Source organism: Canis lupus, chromosome 7, assembly GCF_048164855.1.
Source record: "Canis lupus baileyi chromosome 7, mCanLup2.hap1, whole genome shotgun sequence".
NCBI lineage: Eukaryota > Metazoa > Chordata > Mammalia > Carnivora > Canidae > Canis > Canis lupus.
The window spans coordinates 63,568,005-63,588,648 of NC_132844.1; the positions used below are offsets into that span (position 1 = coordinate 63,568,005).

The 20,644-nt window shown below is 41.4% G+C and overlaps 1 long non-coding RNA gene across 1 annotated transcript in view; it reads left to right on the forward strand.

Annotated features, from left to right (window-relative positions):
• The first annotated feature begins 13,850 nt into the window (after nucleotides 1-13,850).
• LOC140636347 (uncharacterized) overlaps nucleotides 13,851-20,644 on the forward strand; it is a 147,927-nt gene continuing 141,133 nt past the window's right edge. The window contains exon 1 of the long non-coding RNA XR_012033617.1: nucleotides 13,851-14,658. This is a non-coding gene — a long non-coding RNA (uncharacterized lncRNA). The remainder of the gene's footprint in view (nucleotides 14,659-20,644) is intronic.

The window sequence follows — 20,644 nt, forward strand, 5'->3', positions numbered from 1 at the left end:
AGGCTTCTAGATCTTGTATTTCTTGACTTTTTTTTTTTTTTTTTTTTTTTTGGAAGTTAGGGTTTGAAGTGAGTTCCTAGAAACCTAATCATAGTTAGACTTAACAATCCACTGAAATACACTTAAAATCATTACCGTTCCTTGTCACAGCTTTTAATGCTTCTGGTTTTATTACTCAATTTCTTACCAGTGTATTAGTACTTGGCATATATTAGTAATTAGTGTGTGTTAGTTTTGGCTGCTTCCACTATTTCATCTTCCCTACTACTGCAAAGCATGTTTCTAAATAAAATGGATAAAGCCTGTGGCATAAGAAATGGCATTCTGTACCTGAAACCTGATTTTATTTGCATCTTTCATACTTAACCATATTCCTTTCTCACACCAGGGTATATTGATTCCTCCTGTGTACCATTTCACATTCCCTCTGCTTCCTCTCTGATCCAGCTATAGTTGTGTGTGTGTGTGTGTGTGTGTGTGTGTGTGTGTGTGTGTAACCTGATCGTACCTTAATTCAGTCTCCTACCAGCTACTTCTGAATTTCTGCCCCAGCTTTTCTCTAACTTGGAGTCACAGGATGTTCAGAATCCACTGGGCATTCAAGCAACCTGGTAGTATGGGGTAGTTAGCATTATGAAATAATCCTTAACAGATGGAAGCTGGGAGCTAATGGATAAATGAGGGTATCCGTCTATCTGAGTTCTGGGCTGGATTTCCTAAGGCTTCTTAGGTAGTTCTGTTGGAGGAAGAGTTGCTGGTATCAGTGGGCAACTTAATAATGCAACATTCTCTTGGCTTCCCTCTGTCTTCAGCCTTCCATCATTCCTATGAATATGTCCCTAGGTAAACTATTGGTACACAAGCTTTTGCTGGTTTCCCTCGAACCAAAAACAGTAGCTGTTCATAGACTTTCTCTCTAGCGGTCGTCTACTTGTTAACTTGAAGCCTATACTTATTCTACTACGGTTATTTTTCCATTCTTCATGATCCTATCTAATCCTGTATCTACCTTAATAGCTTCCAGGTAGATCTTCAGAGATCAACTCTAAGACCTGTTGTGAGAAAGCTAGAATAAAGAGGTAAAGTATACTTATGAAATGGTCCTGGGCTAGGGTTGTGGGTGTCTTAAGGACTAGATCCACTTAACAGCACCAGGCTCAAGTGTCATTATATACCTGGCATGCCACATTAGGCTTCTCGGAGTTCAAAATACTTCTAGCCCAATAAACTGGGAGGGAAGAAAAGGATTGAGGGAGATACTTTCAAGGGAGTGACCTCAAAATTGTATCCAACTCTTCAATCTTATTAGCAAGTGTCTAGTCATGAATTGTAACTAGCTGCAAGAAAGACTTAGAAAAGCAGTCTCTAGCTGTGTGTCCATGTGCCTAGGGAACTTACTACCATAGAAGGGAAGAACATTGAGGGGATAACTAGTAGTTATCCCCTCAAGTCAGCTTGACCCTGACTTCAAGAATGTCTTGTCCTTTTGAGGGGAGAGAGTATTAATCTTGATCTTCTCTAAGACTCAGCCTGAGATGCATGGGATAAAAACAAGGCATGAATTCAAGACCAGTGCAGAATGCAAAGTGCAAAATGCAAAGTGGTCACTGACCTGGGTTTGAAGCGGAGAACAAAAACTCCTATTTTGATCTGTTCCTTAAAATGCTTTTCAGTCTGACAAGGATGTTGAAGATGTAACAATATCTTGCTGGCTCTACTTGAAAATTTGGGTCTACACACTTGGCCCATTTGTCTAAATTAATATCTGCCACGTTTTGACTTTTACAAGCATGGGGGACAAGGTCAGATATTACTATTAATTGTTCTGCCATTTAATAGACTCATGCCAATGAGGGTTCAGTAAAGCTTGTCTTTATGATCTAAGATCAGGGCCACATCTCGGACATGCTGTGTCCAGAACTATGACCCTCTACATCCTTTGAGTGCATATGCACATCTACAAACCCATCTTGAGGATGGAAAATCTTACATGAGGAAAACAGCTCTAACAGCAGTAACCCCCCTTCTCTAAAGCAAAAACCTAACGCAATCACGATCTTGTCTAAATCCTATTAGCAAGGACCTTCTAGAGAATACCACAGCTCTCAACATAACTTGACATCAGATCATAAAGTTATACTTTGAATATTTCCTCATACTTCATTTATAGTAACTTAAACAGACCCACTAAAATGATGTGATTGTGACTTCTTAGCATTATTGAAAAGTGGCACAGGTGTCTATAAAAATCATGGACTTAATTTTGCTTCTGACATTACTATGACACCTTTTTCTGAGCATAGACTGCCCTGTTACCTACTTCTGAGTCTTGGCATACTAAGAAGCATATGCTTTTTAATAAACCTATAAAATATTACTAGATAATAGCAAGATATGTTGTAATTACTCTTGCTGAAACTTGCTCAGTGATGATGGATACTCATTTTCCTCCTACTACCTAATCTACATTTCCCTTCATCTTCCTCCTGCAATTCTGATCTGGGTTGCTTGCCTATTGAGATAACCCTAAGACCCCACTGTTTCAATAGGATTGAGGCCCTAGTTAATAAGTCCCTATCATGCTGTTGAAATTACTTATACAGTTACCTAAAACAGGATCACCAAGAAGCTGCTCATGTGTTCCAGACACATCTATCCCTGTTGCATAGCAACAGACTTCTCTCAATAGTGGCTGTTTCTGCCAATAAACTACTTCCTTTGCCTTCTGGTCTACTGGGTTCGGATTCAGTAGACCCTTTACTGTGTCCTGATAGAGGTATTCTACTTTCCCTCCTAGATAACCAGACCAGTCCAACAACACTTAAGGAATTGGTGCCTTTCCATATAACTTTAAGTGCATCTACGATGATAAAGGTAGTTGAGGTGGGCAGTACTCCTTCAAGTTCCTGTTCCTTAGCTAGTAGGGAAAAGACACCATATAATAGCTATTGTCTTGAAGCCTCTATATTTTCCTTAAAAGACTGCACCAAAGTACTGAAGGATTGTGTCCAGGTTGGTGTATTAGCTCTACTTCCTAAAGGTCACTCTAACATCCTACTGGGTTTGGTAGGACCAGTAAGTCTGGGTCATGTACCCATTGTATATCTACTATAGAATGGATTCCTTAGTCTGAGGTCTGTTATATAAATAACATCTAGTGAGCCCTTGGGTGATACTATTGGCTAAGATGCTGAGCAGGAGAAACAAGCCCATACCAAGAATACACATTTCTGACAAGGATTCATCACTGCTCCTTCTAGGACCGAAGAGTCCCAATATTCAGCTTATCCCCAATCTTTGAGATAGTGACCTTCTCTTTATAGCACCATCAAGATGTAAGTCTATGATGCTTTACAGGTTAGATATTCAGCAGTGGCAATAGCCAGATAAGTTTTGATGAGAGGAAGCTCCTGCTATTGAGCCCATGCAATAGCCTCCATTCTTACCACCATGAATACTTCACTCACTGGTTCTTTCAAGAAGCACTAGAGTGGATAAGGGCAGAAGCTGGTTGACTTCAAATAGTCAACTTAATCTTATCTTGTTCAGTATCCTGGTGTTTCCTGAACATGGACAGGAGACAGATAACTGAACAAATGACATGTGTCTTCCTCAGAACTGTTTTCTTCCATTCTCCTTTCTCTGACACCTGACCAAATAACAAAACCACTTGCCTAGAAGTCCTTGCATATCCTTGCCTCAGGTCACTTTTCTTTCAATACGTGATTAGTTATGCAGGAATACTTTGGAAATATTGCAGGTTTGGTTCCATATCACTATAAGAAAGTCAAAAGACTTTTTTCAGTTTCCCAGTGCACATAAGCTGTCTATACATACTCAGTGTTTTAAGTCCTTGTACCTTAACTTACTGTAAAATGCTAACCATCGGGATGCCTGGATGGTTCAGTTGGGCATCTGCCTTCAGCTCAGGGGTGATCCTGGAGTCCTGGGATCAAGTCCCACATCAGGCTCCCTACATGGAGCCTGCTTCTCCCTCTGCCTGTGTCTCTATGCCTGTTTCTCATGAAATTTTTAAAAATTGCTGTACTTTCAAGGAGTCCTAATTCTGCTGGTGGAAGAATTTGCCTGATGTTGATGGTTGCTGACCAGGGTGGTGGCTGCTAACGGTTGAGGTGGCTGTGGGAACTTATTAAAATAAAGCTTGCCACATCAATTGTCTCTCAAGAATGACTTCAGCATATAATGCTCTGATAGCATTTTACTTACAGTAAAATTTCCTTCAGAATTGGAGTCCATCCCTTCAAAACCTGCCATTCTTATCAACTAAGTTTATGTAATCTAAATCCTTTGTCATTTCCATGATCTTCACCAGGAGTGGATTCCATCTCAAACTTTGCTTACAAACTTCACAACAAAACTTTATCTGTTAAAGTTTGATCATGAGACTGCAGCAATTTAGCCACATGTTCAGGCTCTACTTCTAGTTCTCTTGCTCTTTTCACCACATCTGCAGTTTTCCCCACTGAAGTCTTAAACCTGTTATCCATGAGTTGAAATCCACTTCTTCCAAAGTCATGTTTTGACCTATTCTGTGAATCAAATGTTCCATCAAGGATACCCTTTCGAGAAGGCTGTTCATGAGAGGAATCCCTATCCATGGCAGTTATAATCTTATGAAACCTATTTCTCAAAAATTGACTTGAAAATCACTTTTTGATCCATGGGCTATGGAATCGATGTTGTGTTAACAGGCATGAAAACACTAATCTCCTTGAACATCATCAGAGCTCTTTGGATACCAGGTGCACTGTCCATGAACAGTAATATTTTGAAAGGGCTCTTCTCTGAACAGTTTTCAGTGGGTTTAAAACATTCAGTAAGCCATGTTGTGAACAGATGTTTGTAAAACATAGAGTTAGCATAATTCTTAAGGGCCCTGAGATTTTTCAGAATGGGAAATGACCGTTGGCTTCAGATTCGAGTCCCTGCATTAGCCCCTAACAAGAGTCAACCTTTTTGAAGCCTTCAAATCACACTTGGATCCTCCTTAGTTACAAAAGGCCTACATGGCAACTTCTAATAAGTTTTTCTACATTGGAAAGTCTGTTTGGTGTAGCTATTAACTATCCTAGCTGGATCTTGATAACTTGCTGCAACTTCTACATCAGCACTTGCTGGCTCCTCTTGCATGGTTTCTTAAGCTTCATGGACCAACTTCCAGCTTCTAAAGCTCCCTCCCTCTCTCCCTTCCTCCCTTCTCAGCCTTCACAGAATTGAAGAATTAGGGCCTTGCTCTGGATTAAAGCTGTGAGATCATAAGGGAATGGGACTGATCAGATTTTTTTTCCCCCTATCCAGACCACTGAAACTTTTTGCATATCATCAAGAAGGCTGTTTCAGTTATTTGTGTGCTGGAGTAGCACTTCTAATTTCCCTCAACTTTTTCTTCACTCACTAATGGAAGAGACCTAACTTTTGGTCAGTTTCGGCTTCTAAGGTTTTATAGCTTTGGACTTAGTGAGACATGTGCCTGTTTCACTTCAATACTTAGGCCAGCTAATAACCCTACAATGGGCTGTAATGTTCTATCTCAGGGAATAAGGTGGTGGTGATGGGGGAGACCTGAGAAAGGCCAGCTGGAGCAGTCAGAACAGTTTGCATTCTCATGGGCATGGTTCATGCCACTCCAAAACAATTACAGTGATGTCAAAGATTGACAACAGATAACAGATGCTGTATTTCAAACTTTCATTATAAGAACTACCAAAACATGACAAACGTGGAGTGAGTAGTAATTGGAGGTGGGAACAGCGCCAACAGATTTGGTTGATGTAGAGTTACTACAAACCTTCAATTTCAAGTCTATGAAGCACAATAAAGCCAAGTGTTAATAAAACGTATACATATATTCTCTGAATCTATCCACTAAGAGGCTTTCACCTTAACAGGTTCTTTGAACTGTGCCCTAGTACAACTATAATACAACAGTGGACCCCTGCTAGAACCTTCACTGAGCTTTGAACTAGAGCCATATTTTTCTCCTCTTAGTGGACTCAAAGAAACTACTCCCCATGAGGCAACAGGTGTGAGCTTAAAGAAGTAAACGATACTGGACCTGGGGCACCTGCCTATATATCTTGTGCCCTCGAGACTTCATGTTCCACCTGGATATACATGTCCACTCTTAAAACACTTCCTACTTTGCCTGCCCAACGTTGTGACTAGGTGAGTCTGTCTATATTAGCTCCTGATGGCCAGTTGTCAGTCACTTAGAAGTCCCAAAGGTGGACCCCTTAGTCCTCAAGGGCCTAGTTAGTATGCCAGCTGTTTTTATGACTAAAGGGTTCCATGCTGCAATTAACAAGACTTTGTTCCAGAAACTTTAGGGCTTTGAAACTGTGGCTTAATAGACCTTTACTGTCTGTAACAAAGCTATCTCTTATTGAAATTAGTTGGGTTTTATAGACCAAGTGGTGGAAGAGTTGGCACAGTAGCCTCCCTTTCCTTAGAGCTGTCCTTAGGCCCACTTGAAACTTGTGCCTTCAGCGTAATATGACAAACATTGGAACAATATTACCAAGTGTCATATGCTGCTTCCTCTAAAACTCAGCAAATTTTGTCACTTTTTTGGCATTAGGGGGTAAAGGTACAACACTGTCTCTTTATCTCCAATGTTCTAGTATACATCAGATGACTAGGATCTTGAAATCCTCACAAATACTGGAACACTATTCAGTAGGGTTTCTCCTGACGCCTGACAGGTCTTTCTAGGGCAAGCAGAGAACTTGCTACTCCTGTCACTAGGTCTGATTCACACAGCCTCAACATAAAGGCCTAATACAACATTTTGTGGTATGTCAAGGTGATCAGGAGCCTCTGGTCTATATAGCCAAAGAGTAGGAAAGCTAACAGACTTCTAAGGCTTTTAAAGTTGAACTGTTAAAAAAAAAAAAAAATTACAGTTGAACTGTTGACCTTCCCACACAACTATAAACTGCCTCAGACAATTTCATGGGGATTTGAGAACATTTTTTGCCATGCTCAGCATATCAGGTGCATGTCGTATTGGTATTATCAAAGATGTCACACCTAGCAAAACAGCTTGTTGGGGATCACATGGAAAAATTAACCTTCATCAACATGCCATAATGCATCTTGTTTGTATAAAGGTCATGTGACGCAGTGCTAGTGAGTCGCTAACCTATGAACAATATTTTATTTATATATATCTTATTGAAGTTCGATTTGCCAATATATAGAACACCCAGTGCCCATCCCATCAAATGCCCCCCTCAGTGCCCATCACCCAGTCACCTCATCCCCCTGCCTGCCTCCCCTTCACTCCCCCTTGTTTGTTTCCCAGAGTTAAGAGTCTCTCATGTCTTGTCACTGTACTACTACTCTATAGTGTCATCCCAGGGTTTAGTATTACTTAGATCTGTATGCTGGAAGGAGTAATTCCAAGCCCTTGAAACTGTTCCTCTAGGCCTTTATAGCCAGGCTAAGGAACCAATTGAGTTCTTCCAGATTCGGGTCTATACACCCTAAGTATGCATTTCTAAACTACAGAAATAAATACTTCACAAAGTGGAGAGAGATCCCTGGAACCAATGGATTAGGAGACTGAGTTACAACTCTTACCTGGCTTCTACTTTGAAAGAGTGTAGCAGCATTTTGAGTCTCTTGTTCTAAGTTTTAACTCCAATGTCAAGTAGCCACTCTAGTAAATGGCCTTAAAGGATTAAAATAGTTATGGCATACTTAAAGCATTCTGGAGAGACTTTGAGATCCAATTTAGTTAAGCAGTAAGGTCTGGATTTGAGAACTACTTTAGATCTGGCAACTAGGTGAAGAATCAGGATTTCACACTTCTGTGGTTAATCTCCTTCCCAGCTACTGGGACTCTCCCTGCCCCCAATCTACAAGTCAAATACTCCATCTACATATCTTCCTCATACCTTAGGAGCCCTATCCTATATTAGCCATGACCAAAGATCCTTGTAAGTCCAGATACTCTAGTGGCTACATCAGACTTGCTGCTTTTTAGAATAATTTCTTTGCCTCTAAAGGCTAAATGCCAATTATGGTTTCTATCATCCCTATTTATACTAGGGGCCCTATCTCAGACAACACTTATTGTCTTTTCTGGCCAACAGGACAGTCCACACTGAGCTTATAAACAATTGACTTAAATACATTCTGTATTGCCCTAGTGAAAGATGTATGTCCTCTGAGCCTACTAGAAGAAATGCAGTCAGCTGATGGCTATGTTACATATATTGTATGTACTACGTAGTATACATTTACATAAAACTAGTCTTCCGCTGCATCTAAGCCTTGCCACTATACTCCTAGTTCTGGAACTTCTATCTTGTTAAAGGTCATAATGTTGAAGCTTCAAGGAAAACTCAGGGTAAGACCATTTTTGGGTGTTAAATTCTATATAATGGTGGCATACCATCTTATCCAGCTTTTTAATCAGCCTACCCCATTTCTGACTCCCTCAAGATATACTTTCCAGTTCCTGTTGATACATATTAGGTAATAGAAATATCTTAGTGAAGTGTTTTACTTCTTCTAAAGCAAACTTGTTTTCTTAAGGCTATGCTAACAGCCAGCTCTAGTTCTGCCTTGATGCAAAAGGCCCAATAGAGGAGGACCTAGACTTTAGATAATATGAACACCTGCATGGTATACATGACTAAACTTGGTTAAGGCTTTTAAACCTTAGATTTGGGTGGGTGAAGGGGATCTATTTGTCCTGCTGATGTTAAAGACGAGCCTCATATGAGTTCCCTTTATTAAAACTGCCATTACCAACCTGGAGTGGCCTCTTTACTTTTCCTGACCTCTGCATATGGAGGCAGTTTCATATTATACCTAAGAATTTTCCTAGAAGTCTATGAACTGCCACCTAGGTGGAGGGAACCCTACTCTGGGAGGGGTTGTATTAACAGATTTAGGGGAGTCTGTTAGTTCCAGAGACCTACCAGAGGAGGGGAGAGGCTATGAGCCACAAGGTTTCTTCAGTTCTACTTTTCTGACCACATCTAAAGGACTTGTCTGGTTTAGAGTTGCAGTAAGAAGATGCTTTGCAGCTTAAGGGGTGAAAGAGAAATTGTCAGGGTCTCCTGGGTCTAAATGTGTCCCTTCCCAGAGCTCCTGCTCCATGCCTTGGGAAGATGATAGGGGAGATGTGAAGAGGTCCCTGGAGACTGGAGCTAAGGCAGGGGTTCTCAGCTTTTTACTGCCCCCCCCATTCAAGCTGTGAGTTGGGGTTGACCCAAAGTAGAGAAGGGGGGTCAGGAGGGTGGGGAGGGTCTAGAACTTGAGAGAAAAACTCTCCTGGTACTGACCTAGTTACAACCTTCTGCTCCAAGGGGGGGGAGGGGGGTCAGGAGGGTGGGGAGAGTCTAGAACTGAGAGAAAAGGCCTTCTGGTACTGACATAGCTACAACTTTCTGCTCCAAACTCTTACAAGCAGGGTTGCTAGGATCTCCGAGGGGCTGCCCTAGAGTAAGTATCCCTTTTCAACTGGAAAAAGTCCATGCTTATCTGGACCATATTTCTTCCTTAGCACTTGGTCCTTGCTCTTCCAGGAACTCGAGGTATCCCTGGGGCTTATGGATAGGCACTACAATTGAGGCACCCCACTGTACTCAGGCCCTGAAGTGAGAAGTACAGTAAAAGGTCTTGGGAACCTAGACCAATGGCATTTCTCCAGTCTACTGAGGAAGAGGCTGTAGGTGCTAGAACTTGGATCTACCCCCGCTGCCTGCTTACCTGTTCACCCACTTCCACAGGGCAAATAAACACTTCCATGCATAGATGTTATAAACTTATTTCTTGCTTTGACTATGACCTCTAACATGTTCAATAGTAGATGTTGCCTTCTAATCTTGAAAGCCCTTAATGTTTTATAAATAAGGATTGCACAAGCCACAGGTAGTCTTAGACATCCCCAACTAGAAGAGTGTGTATATTTCCAGTCTGCTGAATCATTGTAATAAATGGATATTACATTGACAGGTCTTCCTGTGTCTACTGAGCTAGGATTTCTCATGTTTAGTGTGGTGAATTTGTGTGTGTGTGTGTGTGTGTGTGTGTGTGTGTGTGTGTGTGTGTGAGAGAGAGAGAAACCTGACATTCCTGTGATAAGTTTTACATAGTTGATTTAACTCGCTAAAAGCTTAAACTTTGAAATACTTTTGCAGTATATTTAGAACTTTTATAATGCCCTCTTCAATTACATCAAGGTTATTCTGGCCTTAAAAGCTGAAGTATTCTGAGTTTACATAGAATCACTTCTGTAATATATAGGGAGTTCTACAAATTGAGGAAATGATCATCCAGTTCTGCAGCAAGAAAGATGCTAAGACTGGATTAACCATGGAGGAAACCTACTGGGGAAAACACCTGAGAAAATGGGGAGAGTCAGAGGCTGGAGAGCTGTCAGACTGATAGAAGTGTGGCCTCAAAGAAATGGAGAAGGAATAAAGGCTGGGTGGGAATTGTCTTAGCTTGCAATGAATCAAGTCCTACATCTCCCAGAAACAGGCCTGCCTTAGTCCTACCTACCATGATCAATCATTGGCTTGGAGTAGCCATGAGAAGTGTAGCATTGGTACAATGCAGTGAATTTTTTTTTTTTTTTTAAGAGCTCAGCAGCGTGGGTTAGTCATGCTTTCTGTAGTCAGATCTGATATGTATTCCCTTGGTTGTCACAGACTACTTGTCCTATTTCTTAACTGTGGCTTAGGAGTTAAGGGGCAGACCTAATTGAGTAGTATACTATTACTGCTCTAGATCATCTCTCCCAGACCCCTACAATGGAGCCAGATGCTTAGGAAGTAAGGTGGACTTGAGCCCAGCATGTTATCAGCTGCAAATTGATGCTAGAGAACACAACCCGGGCATACCAGATCTTCTAGATTGTAGGTAGTTGGTGTGGTTCCCATGATTAGAGCTGGTGTCTTCCTGACTAGCAGCAAGAAAGAGCAAAGATAATGGTTATCTAGAACAATGTTGGAGCCTCCGCATTAGGCAGACTTGGGCCATGTTGGCATTGGTGGAAAGCCTAGTCTGTGGAGCCCACATTTGCTTGGCATTGGTCACTTGCAACAACTCCTCCAGCAACAGGTTCTTATATCTTGATGCCAACTGTTCATAATGTTCCTAGTCTTTAGGAACATGAACTATGGGCAGCTTCTATCAGCTTATATGGGAGGCCTGGTTCATGAAGCTTAAGATGTTCCACAAGCTCTACATAGAAGAGGCTACATAGAAGTGGGGCAGAGGTGCCTGAGTGGATCAGTTGGTTAAGCATCTGATTCTTGACTTATTTTTTGGCTCAGGTCATGATCTCCGGGTCCTGGGCTCGAGCCCCATGTTGGGCTCAGTGGGAACTCTGAGGATTCTCTCCCTCCCCAGCTCACATGTGTACATGCTTGCTCTCTAAGATAATTCTTTGGCATGCCTGGGTGGTGGAGTTTGTTGGGCATCTGGCTCTTGGTTTGAGCTCAGGTCATGACCTCATAATCTCAAGATCATGAGATTGGGCCCCACATCTGGCTCCACACTCAGCATGAAATCTTAGGTCTCTCCTTCCCCCTCTGTCTCTTCCCCTGCCCACTCATGTGCTCACTCTCTCTCCCTCCCAAATTAAAAAAAATTATTAAAGGACAGCCACAGATGCCATGTGTAGCCCTTACCATCCTGACTGGTCTGGTTTCAGTTATTGTTGCAGGGTATTAGAGAATGAGGAGCTGTTGTTTCTTGGCTTCTTCTGGCATGACCCTGTGGTACTTCTGGTATAGGGTGCCCAAGACTTATTGTTAGCTGCTCTTGCTTATGTCAAACTAAAGCAGTGAAATGCTTATCACTTTTGGGGAGGACATAATAACTTAGCTATTAGAGTCAGACCAATGGACATGCCCTGCTTTATGTCCTGGAGGAGGGTGGACACCTTCAAGGTATTAAGGGCAAAAGTTCCTTTCTCATGTGGCCTTCGCTGGTGTAAAGGATGTTGTCCCAGGCCCAAATGCTGTTTGCCCTTGAAGTTGTACTGAGAGCTCAGCATGGTGGACCCTCAAGTTGGAGCCCCTGGGCTCTCAACACTTAACAGTGACATGGGCAAAACTTGTGCCAAGCAGTTCAGAGAGGTATAATGATGGCTGAAACCCTAATACCATTGGTATCTAGCCAAAGTGGATGGCTTTATTGGCGGTAGGTCAAGGCAAGTCAAGGTTGAGAAGAAAGGGCTGAATTCTGGGGCCTCTGAGATGATTGCCCTGAGTTTCCCTGCTTGTGGACTAACTTTGTCTTGAAGTTGTGATTGATGGCAAACCCCTGCTTGCCCCATAGCTTAAAGACCTCTGTCTGGTTTGGGTATGACCTAGCACTGCTTGCTTGTGAATGATGGGAGAGATTGTCTGCCTCACCAGGAACTATCTAGGACTTCAGGAGCCTAGCAAGATTCTTAATGAAGTGAGCCTGGAGTTAAGATCTGTAGGCTTAGCCACTAGCTCAACACTCTGGACCATTTTTCTCTACAAAGCTTATAAAACCTTCATATATTACATATTGGGCTGAAAGTCCTGTATCCTAGCCCATAAACTGTCTAAATCTTCATATTGGTCTACAATTTTTACCTTCTGAAATAGACTACTAGGGCAAAATCCCAAATAACCAGAAGCCACAATTCAATAGCAATAAAAATTTGGTCTAAGGATGACTAAAGATACTGATGAATCTCAAATCGGGTGGTTTCCAGTTCCCAAGTAGCCAATTTGGCTGGTATACCTGTATTTGTTAGTGTACTACACTCTGCTCTGGCTGGACACAGACAAAACACCTACTTGAACCTCTCTGGCTCTTGAAACAATGGTAGAAATAAGTTATTTTGCCTGTAACTGGTCTATTTCAGGATCATGAAGATGCTCTATCCTAAGAGATGAAATGCTTTGGATGTATTCTGACTTAAAACCTCCTAGGACAGGAACACCCAGAGAATGTACATCTTGATTTTTTTTTTTTCTGATATCCTCTACTTGCTATGGAGTTAAACTAATGGGACTAGGCATATGTGTAGGTTCCAGAGAGGTTAATGATGGGGCATCCTTTAACCTGTATTTATACAGTAATATTTCTGTATTTTAAGTGATATATGAAAAACTCTGGTCCTGGACCCCCTAGAATTACAGCTCTACTTCCTTTCCTCAGGCCAGAATTGATTTGGCCAGGTACTTGTTTAAATGACAGTGGCTTGGTTTGGGGAAGCCAAGAGTGGGGGAGGGGGAGGTCCCCAACAGAATTGGAAGAAATGAGATCTGAGAGCCACAGAGACAAGTAGGGACCATAGGGTTAAATAGCAGTTCCACTGCTGAAGTTGGGAATTAGGTCCAGAGGCATTAGAAGTAGAACTTGAGGGTACCTTATATCAATATTAGCCTGCTCAGTTCATGTCAATGTCCTGACAGGTACCTATTGAATAAGTAGTCTGGCTGGATAAGAGGACAATAATCAAGTTAGGTACCTTGCTCTTAAGATTGTCTGAGAGAGAGAGCGAGAGAGAGCGAGAGAGAGCGAGAGAGAGCGAGAGAGAGCGAGAGAGAGCGAGAGAGAGCGAGAGAGAGCGAGAGAGAGCGAGAGAGAGCGAGAGAGAGCGAGAGAGAGCGAGAGAGAGCGAGAGAGAGCGAGAGAGAGCGAGAGAGGCAGAGACCTAGGAAGAGGGAGAAGCAGGTTCCCTGCAGGGTGCCTGATGTGGGACTCAAACCCAGGACCCTGGGATCATGACCTGAGCCAAAGGCAGATGCTCAACCACTGAGCCAACCAGCTGGTACCTTGCTCTTACAGCTAGAGTTTCCTTGGGTTCAGATTATGATGTAAAGAGGCAGAACTTAGAATTGTTCTCCAGGCCAATGATCCCTTAATACCTCAGGGATTGGAGATGGCCTGGTGGTCAGTCATTGAGAATCTCATTTCCCTCTCCTATCAAGGCAAAACGAGTTACCAAAAATACTCCTGCAAGTCCAACTTCTGGTCTCTGTAAAATCCAGCACAAACACACACCTCTTCCAGTATTTGTATCCAGCCTCTACCCACCCTTGCCAAAAACTCTTCCAAAGAGAAATCTGGAGAAGTCCTCTGCCTTTCTATCTCAGCACCAAGTCCAACTGATCAAATATTTGAATACCTACTTTGTGCTGGGCACTCTCCAAGGTACTGGGCATACACTAAAAGTGTTGGAAGTATACCAAATGGAATTGGAAGCACAAGAAATTTACTCACCTCATGTTTAAGTCAGAGGGGAAGAGAGCCAGAGATATGCAGGAAAAGCCTCCAGACTAACAAGTGTCACTTGAGTTTATAAAGAATATATAGACTCAGACCACAGCTCAGTATATAGGAGAGCAACAGGTCAAATATTTTCTATTGACCATTTCCCCCATTGAGTACAGATAACTAGCTTTTACGACCTCTACCATTCTGCTGGGCATTGCTTGAAGGTGGCATCAGCTCAAATACTGTACTGAATCTCAAAGGTGTTATACCTGGAAGTTGTCAGATATTACTCCTTACAGGTGTCCAGTTCTTGAAGTCTGGAGGGCACGCCTCTATGGAGTTTACAGTCCAATTCTATGCCATGTGGATCCAGCTCTCCATACGTGTTCAAAGAGCAGGTCCTCCAGGGTTCTGGTGGGTATCTTCTACTGAAAGACCTATAAATGCTAGTGGTATGAATTATAGATCCCATTGCTTCAGTTGTCCTCAGCCACAACTAGTGCTCATTCCTTCACTTGATATCCTCTAATTCTTCTCTCAGATATCCTCTCTGCTGGTCTCCATGGTTTACCTAGTGATATGACCCAAACCTGCTTTCCTGAGCCCTTTAAAATATACAGTTCTGGGTAACTGTACTTCCTTAGTCATGACTGGTCAACATAGCATCAAGAGGTACTCAAATGAATCGCATGAGTTACATACTTTTCTCCCTGCCCTCCCCCCTCCCATGTAACTAGGGCTACATAACCACCTGATCTGAATGTTGTCTTTTTACCTGTTTATCCCTAGACGTGGGAAGTCCAAAGTGTCCTAGAAGCACCTGTAGCTTCTACTTCATTGGGACCCTTGTTATATCCTCTGGAAAGTGTTTCCCCTTTAGGGATTAAGGACTCTAATACTGCAGAGAAGACTTGTAGGCAGAAAGTCCCTTAGTTGGGTCACAGGTAACAAAGCTAGTTGACTATTTGTTTGGCACCCTTGATTGCTAGGCCCATAGATCTTCCTTTTAGAGGACAAAGCTATATAGAGGACTCTGACGTGAATATAATGCATCCTTAGCGATGTCTTCAATCCTTGCGAAGTTCTGCCTCTGAATTATTGGCTATGTCATCAGCAGGCTGTCCCAATACTCCATCTGGCAGTCAGCCCCTAGATAGAGAGGGTATGTGATACAATCAGTGAATCACATTGTCATGGGTACTCTTCCATACCTTCATTTATATAGGAGATCCTCTGGTCAGATGCCATGTTGTATGGGATTCCATGGCTCATTCCATGAGCATATAAGGCTCTATGTACATCCCTAGGGGATGAAAGCTGGGCTGAGTCTGAAAAACCAGTGAACTCATTCCTGAAATTGGTGTCTACCCATGCAATAATCAATTATAATAGCTCTTCTGGGATGGAGAGGGTCTAATGTAGTGAACTTTCTACCAAGTGGCTGATCTAGCACTATTCCTCAAGGAGATCTGTTGGGAGGATCCCTGTTACTCTATGCTGGCAGGTTAGACATTAGTAGGTAGTTAGTGGTTGGCATTGATAAGTAGTAATCCATGCGTTTGGGTTTTTCCATAAAAAACCTCTTTGCTGCTGGTGCCCAATCCAACTTGACCATTGTGGCAGTTCTTAGATTAGTTGAAGTTAGTCAGCTTCATCATTGGTAGTTATTTTGTCTCCTTGGCTGAGCACCTATTCCATGGTGAATGCTTTCTGACAAGTATTAACATGTACCATAAGTCCTTCGTGCCTACTTGTAAATGTTCTACATGTATCTACCTCAAGTCTCCTTGCCTCTGACCTTTCAGTCATCTTCCTTCCAGACCCCTGACCAGACTAGGTGCAGCTTCCCAAAATCCTGCCTATATTCTTCAGGTTACTTCTCCTTCTATGATGTATTACTCAGTTATACTTGAAATATTTTCTCTCACCATTGCATTTCCATTTTTTTTTGAAGAGCCTCTATATTTTCCATAGTAGCTATACCAACCTAGAAACCACCAAAAGTTTGATAAATTCTTATAGATCTTGGATGCTAGCCCTTTATCTCATGATTTGTAATTATCTTCTCCCATTCTGTAGGTTGCCTTTTAGTTCTGTTGACTGTTTCCTTTGCTGTGCAGAAGCTTTTTATCTTGAAGTTCCAATAGTTCGTTATTGCTTTTGTTTCCTTCCAAAAATCTAGTCAAGAAATGAACAGAAGGCATGAACAGACAATTCTCCAAAGACCTACACATGGCTAACAAGCATATGAAAAAATACTCCACATCGCTTGGCATCAGGGAAATACAAATCAAACCACATACCGCTTTACACCAATGTGAATGGCTAAAATTAAGGCAGGAAGCAACAAATGTTGGTGAGAATGTGGAGAAAGAGGAACTTGCTTGCACTACTGGTGGGAATGCAAGCCAGTGCAGGTACTCCAGAAAACCGTATGGAGGTTCCTCGAATTAAAAATAGAGCTACCCTATGACCCATAAATCGTGCTATTGAGTATTTACCCCAAATATACTGATGTAGTGAAACAGGATACCTGTACCCCAATGTTCATACCAATGTCCACAATAGCCAAACTGTGGAAGGAGCCATGATGTCATTCAACAAATGAATGTATAAAGATGTGTATGTACATATATATTACTCAACCATTAAAAAGGATGAACCCCTACCATTCACATCAATGTGGATGGAGCTAGAAGGTATTATGCTGAATGAAGTCAGTTGGAGAAAGAAAATCATGATTTTACTCTTATCTGGAATATAAGAATATAAGAATATCTGGAATATAAGAAATAGTGAGAGGGACTATAAGGGAAGGGGGAGTGGAAACTGGTGAAAAACTAGGAAGACAAACTATGAGACTCCTAACTCTGGAAAACAAAGGGTTGCAGAATGGGAGGTGGGTGTAGGTATAGGGCAACTGGGTGATGGGCATTAAGGAGGGCACACGAGATGAGCACAGGGGAATGCTGTATGTTGGCAAATTGAATTTAAATTAAGAATGCAAAGTCTTCTGTCTTCACTAACAGTAGATATTATCTTTTGGGGGATTCCTGGGTGGCTTAGTGGTTGAGCATCTGCCTTTGGCTCAGGGTGTGAGTCAGAGGTCCTTGGGATCGAGTTCCACATTGGGCTCCCCCCAGGGAGCCTGCTTCTCCCTCTGTCTGTGTCTCTCATGAATAAATCTTTAAAAATCTTTTGGTAATAACTGCTCTAGTGGGTATGAGGTGTTTAGCTCACTTTGATTTTGATTTGCATTTACCTGACATTTTCACATACTGTTGGCCTTCTGTAGATCTTTGGAGAAAATGTCTGCTCGGGTCTCTGTCCATTTTAACTGGATTTTTCCTTTGTGTAGGAGTCCTTCACCTATTTTGGATATTAACCTATTGGGGATCACAATTTTTTCCCCCTTCTGTGGGTTTTTTCTCCTTTTAGTGATCATTTCTTTAGCTATGCAGAAAGTTTTCAGTTTGTAGTCTTGTTTTTGTTGCCCATGTCTTAGGTGTCATCCCAAAAATTCTTGCCAAGATACATGTCAAGGGGTTTATTATGTCTTAGAGTTTCATGATTTTTGGTATTAAATTTCAAGCTAACTAGACCCTCATCCATCACCATTAACAAAAATTTCCTTTTATATGTGAATATCTAACATTCCCAGCACCGTCATTAAAGTTTTTTTTTTCTCCATTGAGTATTGGCTCCTTTGTCAAAGATTCGTTAATGACATATGCATGGGGTTTATTTCTGTGCTTAATTTTAATATGTTGTACTATGTTTTATGTCAGTACCATACTGTTTTGGTTAGCCTTATAGCTTGAAACTAGGAAGTGTAGTGCCCTCTGTGTGCTTAAGATTGCTTTGGCTTTTCCAGGTCTCTTGTGTACCTGCTGCTTTTCAAAGGAACCCTGAATGTGTCTGGAAAGGAGCTGCCACCAACTTCAGTTTGCGTACACATTGGACCAACCCATCCACAAATAAAACTTGTATTTTTTCATTTTTCCTTTAGCTGATCATAATGGACCCCTATACATCCATAGGTGTGAACTCAAGATTCTTGTATAGCTGATATGAATGACATGAGCCTGGGCCACCTGGTATAGGGTTCAATCCTGAGCATTACCGTCTTTATCTTCTGCTGGATTCTTGCTTAGCCTGGCCAAACTTATGATCTGATGAATCTGACCCCATAACATAATGGGAGATTGATGTGTTACTTGGTACATGATTGAAGTTTCCTCTTTAGTATGATTAGGTCCCCAACCCAAAGGACTGCATTATGATTTGCCAACAGAGGCTTTTTGTTGTTGTTGTTGTGGCTTTTTTTTTTCCAACAGAAGCTTGACAAACTCTATAGCCTACCTTTCCCTCCTATGGATAATTCTCCTAAATTTCATAATCCATTTTAACTTTATAATGATACACAACTGCACAAGTCTGTATAGGACTTGGGTTTGGACAGATAAACATCCATGAAACTACCACTTCAATTGAGACCATCTATCACATCATTGGATTATATGGCTCAGGGGTGATTGTATGACAGACCAGATCTACTAGTCTTTTTTGTTGTTGTTGTTGTTGTTGTTGTTCTGTTTCTAGAACCTAAAGCCTACCAAATGTTGTAACAAAGAAGGAAGCACATCATACATCCTCTACTACAATCTGTCTTATTCTAGAGGGGTTGTAACCTTATTGTCTTTAAACTTGGACCTCTAACAGTCTTTCCTGAAGTCACAAGCCCCTGAAATTGTATAGGGTATAACTTCTATCCTCTAAAGTACATGTAGCTTACCAAGGCTTCCAGTGTAGTAGCCATCTCTGTGCATCATCATGACTTCTGCTATAAAGGATCATCTATTCTAACAGGTCCAAATGGCCCAAGTCTTTTGAATATGTCAGAGCCTGAAAATGAATGTAGCCTTGGGGGAGAAAGCTCTAAATGTATGTTAATTCCACATGATTTCAAATGGTCTTTGATCCTTCTATGATTGGAATAGAAAAGAACCCCTTCACTTTAAGATGACCTCAGATACATGGTATGTAGTCAGTAATCTGCTCTAGCAAGATAGCTCATCTGGCAGGACAGCAGCAATTGAGACTACTAGGTTGAATGCATAAGAGGTTCTAGTTATTAAACCAATCTAAGTTATACGAAAGTCAGACTGATGAAATAAACAATGCTGAGCTAGAAATCACCAGCCTAGAAACCTTAAAATCCTGAAGGATGGTACTAATATGCTCTGCCCTGACAACTCCAAAATATATATTGATTCACTATCTTGGCTCTGTGGTAGGTAGTTTCAGAAGACTTTATTTGGTAGTCCCCACTAGTATAGCAGTTATTCAGTCCAAGAAGCCAATGTGTGGGTTACTTCAGTTACATCTATGCCAGTTACACATTCAGAGACTGAAAGAATGTGTAGGTGTATGGATCCAGGATACCTCTTTAATCTCATACTTTGGTCACTCCATTTATCTGGACCCACCAGGCCTACACAACAAGACAGGACAAGGCTTCTGGTCTTTAGGTATTGCTATCAACTTGGACTCTGTATCCAAAAATAGCTTAATGTCTGGCTATTCTATTGAATTCCCCAGTAGAGGTCTTCCCTCAGCCTCCATGCTCCATAAGCATGGGATCTTCTGTTTTTGTGTCTTCCTCAATTTAAGTGTTGTATAGTTTTCAGAGCTCAGATCCTTTATCTCTTTGGTAGGTTTATTCCTAAGTATCTTAAGGCTTTTGGTGCAATTATAAATGTAATCAATTCCTTGACTTCTTTTCTACCTCATTGTTAGTGTATAGAAATGCAACCTACTTATGTACGTTTTCGGTTGTTATTGTTAACATCCTGCCACTTTACTGAATTTCCTGTATCTGTTCTAGCAATTTTTTCTAGAGTCTTTTGGATTTTCTACATAGAAGATCATGTCATCTGTGAAGAGTAAAAGTTTGACTTCTATAACAATTTGGATGCCTTTTTTTTTTTCCTTGTCTGATTCAGGTTAGGACTTTAGTACTGCGTTAAATAGTAGTGGTAAGAGCAGACATCCCTGTTGTATTTCTGGCCTTAGAGGAAAAAGCTTTTTCCCCGTTGAGATTTTCTGTGAGTTTTTCACACGTAGCTTTTATATCGAGGTATGTTCCCTCTATCTCTACACTGCAAAGCCTTATCAAGAAAGAATGTTGTATTTTGTCAAATTTTACTGCATTTGAAAGGATCATATAGTTCTTGTCCTTATTCATGTGGTATAGCACATTGATTTGTGGATCAAATCAAATTAAACCACCCTTGCAACCCACTTAGTTGTGATGAATAATCTTCATGTACTGTTGGATCCTACTAGCTAGCATCTTGGTGAGAATTTTTGCATCCAAGTTCATCAGGGATATTGGTAT